Source organism: Bison bison, unplaced genomic scaffold, assembly GCF_000754665.1.
Source record: "Bison bison bison isolate TAMUID 2011002044 unplaced genomic scaffold, Bison_UMD1.0 scf7180017864145, whole genome shotgun sequence".
Classification (NCBI taxonomy): Eukaryota; Metazoa; Chordata; class Mammalia; order Artiodactyla; family Bovidae; genus Bison; species Bison bison.
In genome coordinates this window covers 7932738-7949872 of record NW_011494717.1, presented here as the reverse complement: position 1 = coordinate 7949872, position 17135 = coordinate 7932738, and the positions used below count along the sequence as shown (strand labels likewise).

Sequence of the window (17135 nt, the reverse complement as noted above, 5' to 3'; positions counted from 1 at the left end):
GTAGCGTCGGACCTCCCCATTGCGCATGCTCTGGAGGAGAGGCTGAGAACGGAAGGACGGGGGAGTGGCCAGACGCCGCGGCCGGCCGGCTCGCTCTCCCTGTGGCCCCGCGCGGGAAGGCGGGGGCGCGCACACGCTCATGTGACCGCTCCCGCGCGGCTGCGTACAGTAGTGACGGCCGCGCGGGAGCGGTCACATGACCGTAGCGGCTGCCTGTACAGTAAGGACCCAATATGGCAGCGGCGGTAGCAGTGGTAACGGCAGCAGGAGGACCGGCCGCCCCATAGACCGCCCCCAGCGCACCACCCCCGTCGCTTCCTCTGCTCCGGTGCTCCTCCGGCCTGACTTCCCCTTTCTCCCACCTTTCCCGGCACCGCGGGAAGAACAGCGCAGAGCAGAGCAGGCAGGGAGGGCGGCCGGAGCCCGGACACGGGAGCCTCCCAGTCAGTTCAAGACCCGACATGAGGGAAAAAGGGCCGTAGGAAGAAGGGCAGGACCTGGGCGGAGGCCGCCAAGACGGTAAGGCGGAGGGAGCGGACGGGAAGGCTGGGAGGATTTCGTTCCCTCGCCGCCCTCCCTCGGTCGCAGGGGAAGGGAGGTCAGTGGCACTGCGACCCGGCTAAGGGGGGCACAAAACCGCGCGGCGAGGGCGGCGGTTTGTGTCGGGCTTGTGGTCCCTGTGGGAATGGAGGCGCCTAGCGGAAGAGGGTCGCCGCAGGGCTGTGGCTTCTCCCCGCGTCTGCGGTGGTTCCTCTATGGTGTTTTGAAGCTGCCTGTTGGAGTCACTGCGCTCTCACCCCCACTCTGTGGTAGCCCCTGCCCCAGCATGGGGAAGTCTGTTGTGCTTGCACAGTAACCGGTTCTTCTCCCTTGTGCGGCTGAGGAGCCCCCATTGGATGCGGATAGGAGAAGGCTTGTGCATGCACCCAGCCCCAGAAAGAAGAGGGGAGCGGTGGAACTGGGTAGAATTGACCCGCTGTAGCAGGCACACCGCTCGACTCCGGGGCCCCTGCTTGTCTGGGCTCCTGGATCCGGCCGGAGGTCACGAGGCTCTTGTTTTATGTTTGCTGTTGGAGCCGAAAGTGCAGGAGGTGTTTAGAAACGAAGTAACAGGTGGGACTTGTAGAATTTTTTTTTTTTTCCTGTTTCCGTAGAGACCTACTCTGAACAAGGCAGCAATGCATGGTGGGACCTGTAGTTTTACCCGGCCTTGATTTTTCCGTAGCTAAAGTGGTGATGGCCTCACGAAGTTGTGATTAGTGGATAAAACCATCCTTTTTTTCCTTCTAAATTTATCTTAACGAAATTTAGAAGTAGGTTTAAAAAACAGAGTATTGAGGATGAGTGAGAACTTTTATGTTTTTTTATTAAAAAGTTAAAAGCGTCCATGCATATATATTTAGAAATGAAAGGTTTGGAGAAAGTCAGGTTCATTCCATCTTCTGAGGGTGCAGCAGAAAAGTAATAGGACGTGAGACAGCAGCGTTTTAGTGTTGGGAGGCGAGAAGGATGGAAGCATTATTTTTAATGGTGAATCATGACAGTAATACTTGTACAGCCTGGAGAGCCCCTCTGAATGAAGCCCCTCTTTATGGTGTGTTGTATGTTTTATTTTTTAAAGGGGAGTTTTCTGAAGTAACAAATGTTCACTGTGGGAAAGTTAGGGAAATTATAGTATTTTAGTATAAAGAAGGAAATAAGTCATGCATTTAACCAAGCTCTGTTAACATTTGATATATTACCGCCCCGTCTTTTTTATTTCCCCAAATCTGGGTATTTTTGTTTATTCATTCTTGCACATTTGCTTTGTAAATCTTGTGCATTTGTTTTGTAAATGGTATGTTTTAGAGGATTCATGAATCTTAAACTTGTTTGTCTGGGTTAGTAGGAAATGTGTAAAAGTTAGTGAATAAATAAAAGCACATTTTATTTGTTGAGTGCTTTCATTTACAGTGTACCTTCATAACTGTAATTGCTGGTCGTTTCCCTCCAAAGAAAAAACTCTAGAAATAATTTTGTTGGGTGGTGGGGAAATTCCTTCTTCACAAAAGGAGTGAAGGAGGAATTGTTCTACTTGATCAACACTACCTCAAGACCTCTTTTAAAGAAGGATAGTAAATTTTATTCATAAGTAACCAGATCCCAGTCTTCATTGTGTTAATTAATTTTAAGTCTCTAGAATTTCATGAGTACTTTATGAATTATCTCTTTGGATAAAACAGTCTAATCTTTGGGAGATTGTGACAGGAAAAATTTGCATCTACAGTCTATTTTCCTATAGTAAATAATTATGTTTGCTCATTTATAACAAACATTTCAAGCCTTAGCTAGTTATGTGCAAGTAATATTTAGAAGATGTAAAGATTAGAGCTAATCAGTAGATCTTTGAGTGAGTTCCTGAAGCGATTGGTGTATTAGTGGTTTGGTATTTTTATTTGATTCTGGCAAATATATAAGAGCTCAGACTAAATAAAAATGAATTTTAGAAAGAGAATGGTAACACTAAAACTTCTTTTTTCTAGTATCCAAAATCTAGAAAACACTCTACTCTTTTTTATCATCTATAAAGTATTTAAACCTCAGTGGTCAAAGGTTTCTGTTTACAGGAGAAATAGGTAGAAGTAAATGTGAGAAGAATAAACAAAAGTAAATCTTTAATATTTTCAGATGCAGAGTAATGAGATCAGAAAGTTAGTGGTTTGACAGAGATAACTTTGACCTAAATTAGGAAACTGTATATTTTATAAGATTAAGAGAACCAGGAGAAACAAGTCTTAAACTTACCTCATAGGCATTAAGGCCAAATGTTCTATGAACAGAGTTTCAGAAAGGATATATTAAAATTATTCATTGAGTATAGGCAATGTCTACTTCATAATTTTATTATGTTCTTGGTACCTACATTGTAGAGCTATCCTGTTTTAGAGAACGTTATTAAAATGGGGTTGTGTTCCTGACCAATAATAGAGCAATAGATAAAATTACTCACGTATATATGTATTTATATCACATATGTTTGTGATTTGGGGTTTTGTGTGTATGTGAGAGAGCTACACAAATTGATACAGGATTGCTGTGAACAACCTGAAAAAGGAAAAATAATGTGATTCATAATTATTATATAATTATGAGATTATGCCAAAGTCTGCTTAAATGTAGATAATAGATGAGTTCCAATAACTGAAGACATCCCACAGAGAAATAATGGAATTAAGATTCAGTTGAACTTGAATGCTCATTCACAACACTGGATTGTGTCCCTACTGATCTTATATTTGTCTCATAAATACACTAGGTATAGAAAGCATTATTGAAGTATTTAGTTAACCCTATTACACTTTAAATTTATTTATTTATTGGCTGCACCCTGTGGCTTGCAGGATCTCAGTTCCCCTACCAGGAACTGAACCTAGGCCATGGCAGAACCCAGGCCATGGCAAGACTGGAATACTAACCCCTAGGCCACCGGGGAACTCCCATTACGTGTTTTAAATTTTAAAGGTAGCAGTGATAGTGGTGATGATGTGATTTGGATGAGAGACCTGCAGGATAGTATTTGGTGCAATTAAAACAGAAAAATTTGTAGTAAGCCAGAGATACTGAAAATCTTTACATTGACTTTAGAACTGTGTTCGAAGTTCCGCTCATTTTTTTTTTTTTTTTTTTTAAGCAAAACAAAGCATTGTATCATGTACACATTAGGTGACATCCCTGAGGAATTTAGCTGTTTTTACAAAATAGAACTTTCAAAAGAGTATAATTTTGGTGATACTTTTTTTTTTTTTGACGTTTTCCCTTGTCACCCACCACGGCTGGGGACACATCAAAAGGGAAAAATGTCTTTTTTGGACAAGTTTGTTGTGATTGTAGGTGAAAGAGAGCAGCAGACCTTAGAGACTGCATTAGGTTATCTTTGAGGAGTGAAGTGGTCAGAGTGTAAGTGAAGGATGGGTGTTAGAGGTGAGGAGAATAGCAGGCGAGTGTAGATCTTTAGCATGTGATGTCTAGACAGAAGGAAAAGTGTTTTTTTTTGTATCTAGACTTCACTTAGTGGTTAATACTGTTTGGAAGGTACATAGGTTTTAAAATTTATGTTATTTACCTAAAGTGATTTGGGCTTCCCTGGTGGCTCAGTGGTAAAGAATCTGCCTGCAGTACAGGAGCCACAGGTTCTAGCCCTGGGGTGGGAAGATCCCCTGGAGGAGGTTATGGCAACACACTCCAGTATTCTTGCCTGGAGAATCCCCATGGACAGAAGAGCCTGGTGGGCTACAGTCCATAGGGTTGCAAAGAGTCAGATACGACTGAAGCGACTTACCACACTCGCCTAAAGTTACTTAACTTTAGGGAATAGAGTGGAAGAAAATTTGTATTAAAGGAATAACTCTCATAAGCTAATTACTTTTCTGTAGGAAGTATTGAAAATAGAAAAGAATTACTTAAAAGTAAAATGATAAAGTACATGTAATGATTAGAAAGAAAAAAGTCTTAAAATATACTTTAGAAAAAACAGATGTATTAACTTAAAAAGTTTCAGTTCTCTTAATCTTGACTGTAAGTAATTATCTTCTGCTAGGAGTATGGCCAGGCCTGGGGATATCTCCTTGGACCTGTGGCCAGAGTCTTTTTATGTCTGTGTTTGTCTTACGTTTGTACTTGTAAATGTTAGAATCTCCAGGAGAGTGTGCATCTTGGAAAACCATACTAAAGAAATATATTGTTTTTGTAATATTGTTTTATAGAAGGTAAAACTGGACAAAATCTTCCTGGAATATGTTAAAAATAGAATGAGAAAGATTGTGAAGAGCATGGGTGAAAAACTGAGAAACTGCTCTAACCCATACTTTTCAAAATTAACCAGTTTTTTTTGAGGTATAATTGACATAAAATTATAAGATATTAGATACGTTTATGAGATTTCCATCTGCAGGTCTGTTTGTGCTAGGGCATTCTTTGCTTGAGAGATCTTCATTTTTGCTTTAATACCGAAGTAAAGTTCCCTTGTATTTTGCCCTTATATTTTGTATTATTATTTTCAGTTCATCCTTCCTTCTCTCCTCTTCTCATGTTCCTGTCTTGAAAGGCCACAAACTAAGGAAAAAGGAAGGAAAAAAATCTTTTTTGAACATATAAGTTAAAAATTCCTGTGGAAAGTGCTGCTGCTGCATCTCCTAGAATTATGACAGGAGCTGAGAAAATGATGTCAAATTTGCAGAAGTCCTTACTCTTTCCTCATCCACAAAATCTACTTTTAAAAGACTGTGCAATTTTGCTGTCAGTGAAAGGGCATTATGTTTTCACTACAAAAGCTATCTGGAAGGAGGCCAGTTGTGTGGAAGATAGAACTACAGGAACCTGATAAGTAAGGTTTGTCTGCTGTCTTTATCCTTTTTATTAATATATGCATGCATACTAAGTCGCTACAGTCATGTCCTACTCTTTGTGACCCTATGGACTGTAGCCCGCCAGACTGCTCTGTCCATAGGATTCCCCGGGCAAGAATACTTGAGTGTGTTGCCATGCCCTCCTCCAGGGGTTCTTCCTGACCCAGGGATCTAAGCTGCATCTTTTATGAGTCCTGCATTGGCAGGCGGGTTCTTTACCATTAGGGCCACCTGGGAAGCCAGAAGACTTGGAATGCTCCACCAGTTCTGTTTTCTTTCTTTCCATATCTCATAGAGGCCATCCTCATAGTTTATAGTGTTGTAGTATTGCGCGATTTAGTACTTTTAGTACAGTTTGATTTATCATGTTTTTAAAAGGTTTTTGAGCGTACTTAAGTTTCGAATTCTTTAGATAAGACTTAAAAACAATAGTGTTAGTTTTCTATTACAGTTATATAGGCTCTTTTAAAAAATAACTCATTCATTCATTCATTTATATTTGGTTGTGTGGAGGGCCTTTTCCTTGCTGCTTGTAGGCTTTCTCAGGTTGGGGAGAGCAGGAGCTACTTTTTGTTCGGTGGTTTTTCTCCTTGCGGAGCACAGGCTCCAGGCACACGGGCTTCAGTAGTCGCAGCACATGGGCGCGTTAGTTTCGGCTCTCCTGCTCTAAAGTGCGGGCTCAGTAGTTGTGGCGCATAGGCTTAGTTGCTCCTTGGCATGTGGAATTTTCTTGGATCAAGGATTGAACCCACGTCCCCTGCATTGGCAGGCGAATTCTTACCCACTGTATCACCAGGGAAGTCCTAGACTCATTATTTTTAAAAAAGTAGAACGGCAGTATGTAGAGAGTCTTGGATGAGTCACTATACTGAAAATAGGAATTAAATGCATATGCAAATATTGAAAATAATTTAGTTACCAAACTGAAATTAACGTGCTTAGTCACTCAGTTGTGTCTGACTCTTTTCGACCCCATGGATGTAGCCCTCTAGGCTCCTCTGTCCATGGAGATTCTTCAGGCAAGAATACTGAATTGGGTTGCCACGCCCTGCTGGATCTGTTGTCTTTGCCATTTTGGTACATTAACAGAGCATTTCTTTAGTTGTTTTGTTCAGTAGAACTTGATGGAAATGATCTGTATCTGTGCTGTCCAGTACGCTAGCTACTAGTCACGTGTGGCCATTCAGCACTTCAAATGTGACTAGTGGGACTAAGGTACTGAATTTTGAATTTTACTTAATATTAATTAAGCTTAAATACCTACATTTGTTTAGTGGCTGTTATAGAATAACTTTCTATGCTTATTGACTTTCTGTGTATTTTTCAGTAAACTCTTTTTTTTTTTTTTTGCTTCCTGGTCTTTTTTATTCTAGTTTCTAAGAGTGCAGTGTAGATGAAGAAAACTGGCCCTTTGTGATACATGTCACAGATCTGTTTCCCAATTTTGGCTTTGACTGATTTATGCATTTTTTTTTTTCTGCCCAGACATTTTTTTATGTTAATATATTAATAAATTTGTCAATCTTTACCTTTTGTGTTTTTCTAGGTTTTACGTCCTATTAAGAACAACATTCTCAAGGATTATAAATGAGTGCTTTAAAAAAATGTTTAGCTGTAAAGGTGTATATTCCCCACATAAAATGCATATTTTGTTATGAACAAGTAGGAAGAAATTCCGTTCATATGTATCAGTAAAACTGTGCTTCTTGATGGCAGAGACTTTTCTTTTAAATGTTTCTACCTGCAGAAATGAGTGCTAAATCTTTGTTGTTGTTTTTCACCTTTTTTATTGGCGATAAGACACTGTTGTCACTTTAAAGAGAGCACAATTTGAGTAAAATTAGTCAACTATATTAAGTATTGTTTGCCAGGAAAACTGGTTCAGTACCTCTCTCTTGTTTGTGAAAAAAAGTTATTTCAAGACACACCATGGTATTTGCCTTCCAAGACCCTTTTGAATTACATTTGGATATTTCTGTGGTAATTTTACTTCTGACCTTGCTTGGCAAAACTAAAATTGGTTAATTGTAAAAACATATGTACTGAGTCCTGAACATCAAGGGACACTGTAAACCTAATTAATTACTGCATCTTCTCGGTAATTTGCTCTTTTAGTAAAAATTATGTTGTGAAACACTTGTCATTTGAAAATTCTTTTGCTGCTGATGTTTAGCAGCAAACATCATTGATACTGCATTTAGAATGGACTTTCAATAGCTTGGGGTGGCCCACATCATCTTGAATCTTTAACCCACTGATGTCTGAATTATTTAGTAGTTGGTTTAGCCATATTCAGTTTCAAATAAAGTGCTTAACGATGTTAGTGACTTATTCTAAAGAGTAACATAAAAATTTTAATGTATTGCTATTGATTTTATAGTTTCCTATATAATTTGAGTGGTTCTGGCAAATTTTGTAAGTTTAAATGGATGGTACCCACGAAATTGATATTTTTGGAAAGGTTTTCTCTTTGACATTGTGTTTGTGTGTGTGTGAGAGTGGTGGAGAGGGGAGAGAAGGAGAAAGAAGATGTCAAAAAGGTGGATTACAAGATAAAGATAATGAACACTTTTCATGTATATCATTAAACACCTATGAAAGATGTAAAGAGGAATATAGGTCTATATATACATATATATATTTATATGTGTGTGTATATTTATATGTATTTTTTTTTTTTGGCATCTCCCGAGCAATATGCAGGATCTTAGTTCCCCGACCAGAAATTGAACTCATATCCCCCGCATTGGGAGCCCAAGGTCTTAATCATTGGACCTCCAGGGAAGTCCCAAGACTATTTTTATTAGCAGCTTGGGAATAACCTTAACAATCTGGATCTGATTTTGGTTGTTTAATTTATTGAGCCTATTGTGTCAGCTTGGACAAGTCATTTAAATCAGTGCTCAAACACTAGTGTGTATAAGAATCATCTGGGAAGCTTATTATGATGTAGATGATTATTCAGTAGGTCTGCAGTGTAGCCAGAGATTCTGCATTTGCAATAAGTTCACAGGTGATGCTGGTGCTTTGGTATAAGGACCACTTTGGGAGTTGTAGGGACTTTAACTGTTCTCAATTTCCCCCAACTTTAAGATAGAGATAATAGAATTTACCCTAAGTCGCTTCAGTCTTGTCCGACTCTTCACAACTCCATGGACTGCAGCCCACCAGGCTGCTCTGTCCATGGGATTTTCCAAGAGTACTGGAGTGGGGTGCCATTGCCTTCTCCGATGATTAGGCTAGAACATGTGAAAAATTCTTTGACGATACATGGTATGTTGTTGACTTTCCTGGTGGCTCAGTGGTAGAGAACCCATCTGTTAATGGAGGAGATGCAGGTTCGCTCCCTGGCTTGGGAAGCTGGAGAAGGAAATGGCAACCTACTCCTGTATTCGTGTTTGGGAAACCTACTCCTGTATTCTTGTTTGGGAAATCCCATGGACAGAGCAGCTTAGCCAGGTATAGTCCAAGGGGTTGCAAGTGTTGTAAGCATGGTTTGTTAATGTTACTGAAAAATTAATAAATGTAGATCATCTTATGTTTCTGAATGAGAAAACTGAATATTGTACAGATGTTATTTCTTATCAGGTGTAGAGGTTTGAAACAGTTCTAATGAAAAGCTTTCTAGTCCCAGGGACCCCATTTGCCACTTGTTTCCCAAGGTCAGTGTGGAATGAATGACAGAGACCTGAACAAGCTGTAGACAAGTTTGGGAACGCAGTGGAAGCTCTATATCGTGCTTTAGGAGATTGTGTGCCAGATCCCACTCTCTTGACTTAGACTTTGTGAACCGCTATGGAGAAAGCACGTAGCAAGGAATGGCAGGCAGCCTCAAGTTTCTGAGTGACTCCTGGCAAAAAGTCAGCAATAAAACAGAAAGGGACTGAAACCTGCCAACAAGTAAGGTTCATGTAAGCCTGGAAAAGAATCCCAAACCTCAGATAAGTTCACAGTCCCAGCTGTCACTTCTGTTTCAGCTCTGTGAGACCCTCAGCAGAAGACCCTCTTAAGCCATGGCCAGAATCCTGCACAGAACTATTAGATAACTTGGTATTGGGTTCACCTAAGTTCATCATAAACCATAATCATACCATAAATTTGAGTTGTTGGGGTTGTATAATAGCAAACTAAAAGTAATATTAAAATCTAGTGGAGGAAGGAACATGGAAAGGTTGGTCTCAGAGAGGGTTTGGCCTGGATATTCAGGGGTGAATATGGATAAGGGTATTCCAGGCAGAAGGAAGGCTGAAAAAATGCAGCGTATGTTTTATGCATGCTGATTTACCTTTGAGTCTTATGAAGTGTAGTAAAAGATAAGGCCAGAAAAGACAATCTAGGATCCAAATGTGGAGAGTTGTAGAAGTTGAACTGACAGATATTTTTATTTTAGTAGTTGTAATGTTTTTCTGCAGGTGACAACATCATTGTCTGTGTTTGGGGCCATTTGTGGGGTGTATTGTAGAGAGCTGAAAAGTCTAGCTACAGAGAGGTTATCAGGGTTAGAATAGGGCTCTTGAATTAAAAGGATGCCTAGGGGTATACATTTTTTCCCCCCATCATTCAGTGTTTCTTATTTTATACCCATTCCATGTACACCTCTCATGCTTACAGGTCTCCAACAGAAGCCTATGCTTAAGATCTGCCAGTCTCCTGAAATCTTGACCTAATAGGAGGTTCTGGCATGTTTTTCAACACAACTGAATTGTATGATTTTTGAGAGGGAAAAAAGAAAGCAAACTCTTTTCCCACTTAATTCTAGCTCATGTTGATTTTTCTTTTCTCTGAATTCTTATGCCACTGTTCTTCCTGTTCCGCTCTCCTCTGTGCCGCTGGTCTTCTGGGTTGTTGAGGTGGTAGAATCAATCAGGAGTCTGTGTTGCACAACTCCAGGGGGAGCCATTCATATTCACATATTGTATTTTATGTGAATATTGCTTTCTAGAGTTGTGTATCACAGTGACTCTGGGTTCCATGATGCTTTTTGTGAAAACATCATTAAACATTAATTTATTTGGACTTCCCTGGTGGTGCAGTGGATAGGAGTCTGCCTGCCAATGCAGGGGACATGGGTTTGATCCCTGGCCCGGGAAGATTCCACATGCTGTGAAGCAGTTAAGCCTGGGTGCTGCACTACTGAGCCCACGCACCTGGAGCCACTGCTCCTCAGCGAGAGAAGCCATGGCAAGGAGAAGCTCATGCACCGCAACTAAGAAAGCCCACGAGCAGCAGTGAAGACCCCGCGCAGCCAAAAATAAAAGAATTGAAAAAATACTGGGATATTTCAGTTCAGTACAGTCACTCAGTTGTGTCCAACTGGTATATTTATTTCTGATCAAATTTAGAATATTTTTGCTAGGAGAAAAACAATTATAGGTTTGTGATAGAAAAGTCACACCTTGAGAACAGATGGGTGGGCAGCAAGAAGGGCAGCTTTTCCAGTCTTTTTAGTATTGGATTTGCTTCATATGTATTTCCCAAGTCTGTTTCCTGCAGACAGAGGTGGTAGCAAATGACAGAGGTTTGATGAACGTGTTAGCTGTGTGGTTTTTTGTGAACACTTTACTTTTTAGACTTTTTAATATGGTGGATTACATTGATATTTCAAATTTTGAATTGGCCTTGCTTTCCTGGGGAAAGAAACCTTACTTGGTTGTGTATTATACTTTATATATATTGCTGGGTTTGTTGAGGACATTTATAGCTATGTTCATAAGGGATATTAATCTGTAGTTTTTTTGTGTTGTTTATGACTGGCTTTGGTATCAGGATAGTGTTGACCTCATAAAAAAGGAAGTCTTCCTTCCTACTCTGTTTCCTGAGAGAGATTACAATTGATCTTCACTATTCGTGGATTCAATACAGTTGACCCTTGAACATCTTGGGTGTTAGGGATGCCAACCCTCTCTGTACAGTCGAAAATCTTCAAGTGACCTGTAGGCAGCCCTCCATATCTGTGGCTCCTCATCCATAGATTGAACCAACCTTGAATTGTGTAATACTGTAGTTTTTACTGTTGAAAAAAATTCCTTGTATAGGTGGACCCATGCAGTTAAACCTGTATTGTTTGAGGGTCAGCTGTATTTGTGGATTTACCTGCTTGCTAAAATTTACTCCTCATCCCAAAATCAGTACGTGGCACTTTGGTCTATTCATGGACATTGGCTGAGTGGCAAAACATTTGTCACCTGACGCTGAGATCTCTGCTGAAGTCACACAAGGTGATGCTGTGCCTTCTTGTTACAGCTCTCATAGTGAAAAATGTGCCTTTTGGCGGTCTATTTAATGTCATGGTGTGCGCATTTTTGTGCTTTTTGTTAGGCTCTCACTATTTAAAATGGCTCCCAAGTGTAGTACTGAAGTGCTGTCTAGCATTCATTCTTAAATGCAAGGAAACTGTGCCTCATGGAGAAAATACCTGTGTTAGATAAGCTGTGTTTAGGTGTGAGTTACAGTCCTTTTGGCCATGAGTTCAAAGTCAGTGAGTCAGTAACATGTATTAAATAAGATACCTCCAAACAGAAGCATGTAAAACAAGGTCACGTTGACAAAAACATGACCAGAGGCTTGTAGGAACTTTGTATTTCACTTAGGAGCAGTGGATCAGTATTTGCTAATTTAACATTCATGGTGACTTTATAGAGCATAACTATTGTGAATAATGAGAATGGACTGTGTATAGAACTGGTGTTATTTCTTCTTTAAATGTTTGATGGAATTAACCATTGAAGCATTCTGGGGTCTAGAGATTTCCTTGGTGGGAGCATTTTAACTACAAATTCAATTTCTAGTATAATTATAGAACTATTCAGACTTCTTGTGTAAATTTTAGTAGTTTGCAGTTTTCCAGGAATTGGTCCATTTCATTTAAGTTGTTGAGTTTATGTCTGTAGAGTTGTTGGTAGTGTTCTCTTATTGTTTGCAGTCTGTAGTAATATATCCCCTCTTTATTCTTGATACTGGTTATTTGTCTTTTCCCTTTTGTTTTTTTTGGCTAGAGATTTATCAATTTTTAAAAATCAATTGAAAGAACCAACTTTTGGTTTCATTAATCTTTCTCTTTTTGTTTTCAGTCTCACTGATATTCATTATCTTTATTATTAGTAGTAGTCATTTTTCATACTCCCCCCCCCACTAGCCTCTGGTAACCATTAATCCTTCTGTGTCTTGGGTTTGCCTGTTCTGGACAGTCCATATACATGGAGTCCTACAACATGTGGCCTTTTGTGTTTCATTTTTTTCACTTTAGCATAATGTTTTCAAAGTTCATCCATATTATAGTGTGTATCCTTTTTTGTGGCTGAATAAATTCCCTCATGGCTATACCACCTTTTATTTATCTGTTTATCAGTTGATGGGTATTTGGATTGTTTATACTTTTGGCTATTATGAATAATGCTGCAGTGAATATTTTGTGTACAACTTTTTGTGTTAACGAATGTTTAATTCTTTCTGGTATGTAGGAGGGGAATTGCTAGGCCATATGTTAACTCTGTTTAACTTTTTGAGGAATTGAATTATTTGTCTTTTTGTCGATTTCTAAGAATTCTTCATATACTGCATCAGTTCAGTTGCTCAGTCGTGTCCAACTCTGCGACCCCATGGATTGCAGCATGCCAGACTTCCCTGTCCTTCAGTATCTCCCAGAGCTTGCTCAAACTCATGTCCATTGAGTGTCAGTGATGCCATCCAACCATCTCATCCTTTGTTGTCCCCTTTTCCTCCTGCCTTCAGTCTTTCCCAGCATCAGGTGTCTTTCCTGTGAGTTGGCTTTTCACATCAGGTGGCCAAAGTACTGGAGCTTCAGCATCAGTCCTTCCAATGAATATTCAGGATTGATTTCCTTTAGGATTGCCTGGTTTGGTCTCCTTTCAGTCCAAGGGACTCTTAAGAGTCTTCTCCAACACCAGGTTCAGAAGCATCAATTCTTCGGCACTCACCCAGCCTTCTTTATGGTCAGCTCTCACATCCATGCATGATTACAGGAAAAACCATAGCTTTGATTATACTGCATACATGTACCTTATCAGACACACAATATTGTCTTTGTGGGTTCTTTCACTTTTTTTAGAAATGGTCTTTAAAAATATTTTAATCAGTCACTTAATTAATTAGACTGCACTGGGTCCTGGTTAGGCAGTGCAGGATCTTTAGTTGCGACACGTAAACTCTTCATTGGGGCATGTGGGATCTAGTTCCCTAACCAGGATCCCTGCATTAGGAGCTCAAGAGTCTCAGCCACTGGACCACCAGGAAAGGCCCTTTACTTTCTTGTCCTTTAGCACACAGTTTTTTTTTTTTTTTTTTTTAAGTATTTTAACTTCTATTGCATTAATTTTTGACTGTGCTGGATCTTCATTGCTATGCAGGCTTTTCTCTAGTTGTGGCAAGCAGGGGCTGTTTTCCAGTTGCGGTGCGCTGGCTTCTTACCGCGAGGGCTGCTGCTTCTGTTGTGGCTTCTTCTGTTGCGAGGGCTTCTTCTGTTGTGGAGCACAGGCTCTAGGCACACAGGCTTCAGTAGTTGTGGGACGCAGGCTGTAGAGCATAGGCTCAATAGCTGTGACTCGTGGGCTTAGTTGTTCTGCAGCATGTGGGATCTTTCCAGATCAGGGATCGAACCTGAGTCTCCTGGGTTGACAGGTGGATTCTTTACCACTGAGCCATCAGAGAATCCCCTGGAAGCTGACTTTGGACCAAACATTTGAAAGAGATAAAGGAGCAAGCTTTGCAGATAATCGGGCAAAGAGCCCTCTACAGAGGGGGAGCAGGCGTTACGAGGACTCTGAGGCAGGAGTGTGCCATCTTGGTCTAGCAACTATGAGGAGGCCAGTGTAGCTGAAGTAATGTGACTAAGGAAGAGAGATATAGGAGTTGAATCGGGAGGCAACGTGTTCATTATTCGGGCTATACTCCCATTTCCTAGAATTCAGGGTAGATTTTCCTGTCTTCTTATTCCAGTTTACTGTCCAACTCCTCTCATACCAAATGTCCTCTGGAGTACTTTTGGATTGGCATTGGCCTGTGGAAGGTAACATCCTTCTCTGTGACAGGTGATGGCCAAGGTTTCAATAAAAACTGTCAAGTCCTTCAGAGGTTTTCAGAAAATTATGACTTTTTAAAAAAAAGTTTTAATACTGACATTATTCAGGATATATCAGCTTCCTGTTTTTTTCGGTGTTCTTTATGCTTTATTTCTATAGTAAATTACTTCTGTCTGTATAATGGCAACTAGGATCTGTATATCTGTTGGATTAGGTATTGTTGAATTTGTTGTCTCAAATTCCCTTCTGACAGGATAGTGCTTTTACTCTTAAAATATTGAACACCTACCATGTATATAATAGAAATAAGCTAACTAACTCATCAGATCAGTTGCTCAGTCGTGTCCGACTCTTTGCGACCCCATGAATCTCTTTTTCTATGATCCAGCGGATGTTGGCAATTTGATCTCTGGTTCCTCTGCCTTTTCTAAAACCACCTTGAACATCAGGAAGTTCATGGTTCACATTATTGCTGAAGCCTGGCTTGGAGAATTTTGAGCATTACTTTACTAGCGTGAGATGAGTGCAATTGTGCAGTAGTTTGAACATTCTTTGGCATTGCCTTTCTTTGGGATTGGAATGAAAACTGACCTTTTCCAGTCCTGTGGCCACTGCTGAGTTTTGCAAATTTGCTGGCATATTAAGTGCAGTACTTTCACAGCATCATCTTTCAGGATTTGGAATAGTTCAACTGGAATTCCATCACCTCCACTAGCTTTGTTCGTAGTGATGCTTTCTAAGGCCCACTTGACTTCACAGTCCAGGATGTCTGGCTCTAGGTCTTTGATCACACCATCGTGATTATCTGGGTCGTGGAGATCTTTTTTGTACAGTTCTTCTGTGCTCATATTGAAACTCATATTTTAACAAACAGGCTAAAAAGAAAAGGAAAATAAGCTAATTTTACTAAGCAATCGTGTATGTAAATTATAAATACAGCAATATAGTAAAACAACACACCATGATTAATCAGAATGTATTCCAGGAATGAAAGTTCCTTTTGTTATTAGGAAATTATTAATTCATCAAATTATTAGGTTAAAAATGAGCAACTGTATGTAGAGATGGTACTTGCCCAGCTCCCTAGGCAGGGATTTTATTTTTTAGACCCCCTTATCTAGGTGGTGCCAAGTGACTGTTTTTGCAGGGAAATGTGAGCAGAAATAATGTGTCACTTCTGGGTCAAGGTATTTAAGAGCAGGGTGTGCCCACTGAGTAGGAATCAGGTGCACTGAACTGTTAATAATATGTTCACAGCTCAATAACTGTTTATAATGTAATAATAACTTGTATTGTGTTACGCTAATGAAATTTTGGGATTTGGTTATAGCACCTAGTGTTACCTCACAGGTATGAGCTATATGATTATCTCACATGTTAAAAAAGCAGTTATTTAAATTCAGTGTCTGTTCAAAACCTTTTGATTATACATACACATACCCAGGAAGGTAAACTTAATTAGAATTTCTTTCTGTGTATGGATGACTTAAATATAACTGACTCTGTGTTTGGCTTATTTAAATTTATTTTCCTTCTAAAATAGCAGTCTTGGGAATAGCGGAAATAAAACTCAGCATATTGTCCTTTAAAAAAAGAAGGACTTACCCAAACTTCCATTACTTGACTGCTTTTGTTTTTTTTGTTGTTGTTTTTTGAGTTGGGGCAGAAAGATATTTTTGTAACATAAAGAAAATTTCAGCCTAGTAGCCAACATCACAATGATAGTGAAACACTAGAGATAAACATATGGAAAAATGAAAAGTATGACAAGAAAATTTGCTTTCATTATTTTATTTAACATTGTTTTAGTTATTGTAGCCACTGTAGTTAGGCATGAAAAATAAATGAGGTGCAAACATTAAAAGAAGAAAAAAGTTGCTATTTGCAGATACTGTGACTGCTTATTTATTAGAAATCCCCAAAGTATCAACTAAAAAATCTAGGTAAGAGTTTAAAAAGATGATTGTTAAAGTAAATATATAAATAGAGTACCTATATCCCAATAATTTGGCTTCCCAGGTGGCGCTAAGTGGTAAAGAACCTGGCTGGCAATGCAAGAGATGAAAGGTGCTGTTTTGATCCTTAGATCAACAAGATCCCCTGGAGAAGGAAATGGCAACCAACTCTAATATTCTTGTCTGGAGAATCCCATGTACAGGGGAGCCTGGCAGGCTTCAGTTCATAGGCTTGCGAAGACTCAGACACAACTGAAGTGTCTATTGTCTATGCATGCACACACAAAGTTGAATAAGGAGTGTATAGAATCTAGGTGAAGAAAATACAAAATCCTGGGAGAGGATGGAGAATAGACTTGGAAAATCAAAGAGAGTGACGTTGCACCTATATTTGAAGAATCAATATAATAAAGAGATTTTAATTCTTGTCAAGTAAATTTATAAATTTAAAGCAATTCCACTCTGACAAAACAAATCAAACCTCATCTGGGTTAGACTAAGAATACATTTTTTTAAAGAAGTGTTCAGTTCAGTCACTCAGTCGTGTCTGACTCTTTGCGACCCCATGAATCGCAGCACACCAGGCCTCCCTGTCCATCACCAACTCCCGGAGTTCACTCAGACTCACGTCCATCGAGTCAGTGATGCCATCCAGCCATCTCATCCTCTGTCGTCCCCTTCTCCTCCTGCCCCCAATCCCTCCCAGCATCAGAGTCTTTTCCAATGAATCAACTCTTCGCATGAGGTGGCCAAAGTAG

General features: G+C 39.8%; 1 protein-coding gene across 3 annotated transcripts in view; it reads left to right on the top strand.

Moving 5' to 3' along the window:
- Nucleotides 1–162: 162 nt before the first annotated feature.
- Nucleotides 163–17135, top strand: part of ASXL2 (additional sex combs like transcriptional regulator 2) — a 109421-nt gene continuing 92448 nt past the window's right edge. For all 3 annotated transcript variants that reach the window (XM_010840578.1, XM_010840582.1, XM_010840577.1), the window contains exon 1: nucleotides 163–519. The gene's annotated coding sequence lies outside the window, so the exon portion shown is untranslated. The remainder of the gene's footprint in view (nucleotides 520–17135) is intronic.